Raw genomic sequence first — 4,201 nt, forward strand, 5'->3', positions numbered from 1 at the left:
GGACTTGATCATGAATCTGCAGTCAGTGCACCAGCTGGCTGCGGCTGGTCTCGGACAGCTTTATGGAGAAGAATTGGGCTGACTTGGCTCTGCTGTTCATGGTCTTTCCTGCAGCGATGATGTAGCTCAAGTTTACTCACATGGCCGCTGGCAGAAAGCAAAGGGTTACAACAGGCACAGCTCCTTCTACTGCATCTGACTGATCTTATTAAATGTCCAAGTCAGCCCAGGTTCAGGGATGGGGAATCACTGCACCCCTCGATGGGAGGAACTTCAAAATCACATGCAGAATGAGTGGGAACAGGAAGGCAACGAGTGGGGTCATGGGGCTTCTTCCCAAGGCACAGACTTCCTGCTGCAGCTACAATAAGGAGGTTCCAGCTCACAAGCACTTTTCCAGCCCTTGCTTGAGTCACATTCACTAATGTCCATTGTCCAAAAAATGTGGCCCTGCCAATAGGGTACAGGAATTGAACCACCACTTACATAACTGAACTTATCCCCCAGCCTTTTTATATTTTGAGACTGGTTCTCACTAAGTTGCTGAGGCTGGCCTCAAACTTTCGATCCTTCCTCCTCAGCCTCCCGAGGAGCTGGGATTCCAGGTGTGCAGCTCCACCCTGCCTGGATACACTTCCCTTCCTGATGGGAGGGAAAGAATTCCTGGCTATTTTTGCAATCCTCCATGCTATTCTTCCGAGGTCACCTGTGGAAATCCTAACCATCCTTAAATCAATAAATCCCAAATGTGATGAACACAACTACGTGTTCCTCAATGACAGCAGTAGGTTCTGCGAACTTGTCCTTAGGCGATTCAGTCACCCTGTGAACACCGCGGAGTACTCCTCCGCAAACCCAGATGGCACCACCTGCAACTCAGAGGCTGGGCTCCTAGGACCACCACAGATAGACGACAGGAGGCTCAATCAAACACAAGAGAAAGCCGGGCAGGGGAGGGTCACGGGCCCGAGGTGGACGAGGCCGGCGCCATTCCGCAGTGCACTGTTCTAAGGGACGCTTTTTTTTTTTTTTTAAGTAGATGAAATACATTTCAAAAAATAGCTATGAAAAGTACGGTAAGTGCATTACCAGCGGCCCAGCCATTCATTACCCAATACCCTGCGCTGCTGGTAATTGTATGTTTGGTGCTTCCCGCCGTCTGGCAGCGCGGTGGGTTGGTTTGCACCGCAAGCTCATGAATAAGACATGGCGCTATGTGACAGTCATCCGGCAAGACGGCAAGAGGGATTTTTTGGCTTCTGTAACCCTGCGAGGCCTGTCTGTACATTCAGTTCTTTGTCGACCAGACGTCATGCAACCGCTCAGTGACCCGAGTCTGGGAGGACGGCGGTCAGCAGGTTGGTGGCCACCAGGGCCCGGCCTACGGTGGCTGTGTCTGCGCCCCTTGTTCCACCGTCCGTCCATCCTTCTCTGGCTCTGGGACGGGTGGCACGGGAACCACCCGTCTGAGGCCTGCAAACCTGAGACCCCTGCCCTGGGCGCCCACTTTTAAAGCAGACTCTGCAATTGAATTCGAAATTCAGTGGGAGGAGCAGTGTCCACTTTCAAGTCGCCCTTTCAGAAAAGGTACAGAGACACCGTGGAGCAGACTTTAATAATATTCCATGTTGACTGTGTCCCACGTGGACTTTTAAACAAGCCACCACCATAATATTATTCCTGAGATGTAATATGTCCCAGCGGGAGTCTCTAAAGGCCGGGCGTTTCCTAGGCCCAGGCTCCACCCGACGTGGGCAGCCGCGGTTGGAGGCTCGGGGTCCCCATATTGGATGGTGCCGTTTCGACGGATCCTTGCCCTTCTCCTCCAGCAGCTTCCCTGTGTGGAGTGAGGAACCCCCGGGGACCAAAGCACGTGCCCACCTGGAGTCCCTTTTCTAAGCCAGATTCTAGAGACCTAGGACCCCAGGAGCCCCGTCGGGTGCCTGTGAGACTGGCCAGGGCCTGGCCACCAGTGTGTGTGGGGCTTTGCTTGCGTCTGTTTCCATCTGACGACACCCACCTCGGTGCCTAGGGATGACCCACTGGTATTGGGGCTTTGGCTGACAGCACTGTCACTAAGGTCCTCCGCAGCCTCTCTAGTGCGTGTCCTTAGCACTGCGTGGCCCTTGAGCATCCTGGGGAGCAGCCGCTTCAAGCCACAGAAGCCCAACAGAAAGAGCAAGAAACAGGGCGTTAGGTCTGCTCAGGGGGAGGGAGCCCGCTGCAGGGAGGGAGCTGAAGGGACAGGGAGGCCGCTCTGTCCTCACCTGGGAGCGCACAGTGCTCATGGCCGGCGCAAGGATGATGGCTGCTATGTGGCCGGCTCTGGCCGTGGGCTGTGACCTCCTCGAGGGGCAGCTGACATCGGCCGTTCACCTGTGGGCCTCGCATCTGGAAGGCAGCAGGGGCCCACAGGGGTGGCCTGCTGGCCTGCTGCCCCTTGGGAGAGGAGTCTGCGTGGGCCCAGGTGGGAGGACCAGCAGCTCCGGGCTGCCCGTGCACCATGCAGGACCCCTCCTTCAATGCCACCTCCTCCGCTTACGCCACACACATCCCCAGGGACGTGGTGCGCGTGGGGCCTGGGGGTGCACGCCACGTCTTCCGCAGGCCCCTCGAGTGTGCTCTGGTCAGAAAGTCTTGCAGTCCAAGGCCTTTGCCGCTACGGCGCTCGTGACCTTGCACAAGATGTCAACCACCTCCCTGGGGGACACGTCGCATTCTTCGGTTTAGAAACCGCAGGCCCTCGTGACCCCAAGAGCACACCCTGTAATTTGGAAATCCCAGGACCTCAGCTCCGCCCAGGGAACTGGCTGCCCTCCGCCCTCCGAAGCCCCAGCTGCGGTAAACACCGCGGTCGGCTGTGTACCCAGGAAGCAGCGGGATGTCACCGTCCACCCGAGGATCCGGCCTCACCTGGAAGACGCTCGTGTCCACGAGGCCACAGGCCACAGGGGCCCTGGCCTGGAGCTGGTCCCCGGGCGGCCCGAACTGCACTTTGGGTCAACACCACGCTCCGGCATGACGGGACCCGTGGAGCCACGTAAACAGATGCCTTTGATATTTTCATGGAATTTAAAATACAAACACGAGGCGAGCCCCCCGCCCCCCCCCACCCCGCCGTGCGGTCCCCCGGGCTGTAATCACAGGAGGCTCGGCCTGTCCCCGCCAAACATGCAGAAATGAAATCCTCGCCAGGCACCGCGGGCGGAGGCCTCGTTCTCTACCCCTTCGACTCTTGGCAGCATCACCGCCTGCAGGAGAGAAATTGTGACAAATTAAAAATAACAGACACAGAGCTTGGTCCCCGGCAGAGCAAGAGGCTGATCTCTCAGTTCAACTCCCTGTCCCTCCCCGCCCAGGGTCTGCTGACCTCCCGGAAAACCACTGCTATCTATCATCATCACCAAGATTGACGTCGGGTCCTCGCGTGGCGCGTGTGTCCTCCGCACAGTGACGGACGAGGGCCGCCGTGGTGCTGAGGCCACCGTCCTGGAGGAACAAGCTCCCACGGGGGCTGAGGTCCATCCCACGGCTGGGGACCATGTGAGCCAGGGCGGGCTCCACCTGCCCCTGGGGACCGGAAGTGGGCAGGAGGCCAGCCCCGCCCCAAGAGGACGGGAGGACACCAAGCCGGGGGCCAGGGAGGCAGGCGCAGGCCAGTGAGTCCCCACTGAGGGCTGTTTTGCACCCGCTGGTTGGACATTTTGTCATTCCTGGAGATGTTTTTGGGGACAGGGATGCTACCAGCGTCTAGTGGGCAGGTCGAGGACGCTGCTCACTGTCCTGCAAAGCCCAGGACGGTCCCAGCGGCTGGCAATCACGCTGCAGGACCCGGTGGGGAGCCCTGCCCTGAGCCACGGAGGGCTCTGCTGCAGAGCTGGGGCCTGGCAAGGAGGTGTCCGGGGGCCGCTCTGCAGTGACAGTGGACACTGAGCCGGGAGGTGGCTCTTCCAAGCCCATTCTAGTTGGGTCTCCAGGACCCCGGCGCGTTAGGGCCTCCTCATTTCGGGTGACTTCCTCACGCCTCCCCCAACCCTGCCCACCCAGGGGGCTGCCTGCTGGCCTCCAGCCCGTCCCATGCTCCTGTCCTCTGGGATTTTTGTCCCTGCTTTCCCATTGGCCCCCCTCCTGCAGACCCCTCCCTCGATGCCACCTCCTCCGGGGCCTGCCCCAGTCCCTCTGAGGGTGTGGACCTCGTTCC

This window comes from Marmota flaviventris, chromosome 9, assembly GCF_047511675.1.
Source record: "Marmota flaviventris isolate mMarFla1 chromosome 9, mMarFla1.hap1, whole genome shotgun sequence".
Taxonomy (NCBI): domain Eukaryota; kingdom Metazoa; phylum Chordata; class Mammalia; order Rodentia; family Sciuridae; genus Marmota; species Marmota flaviventris.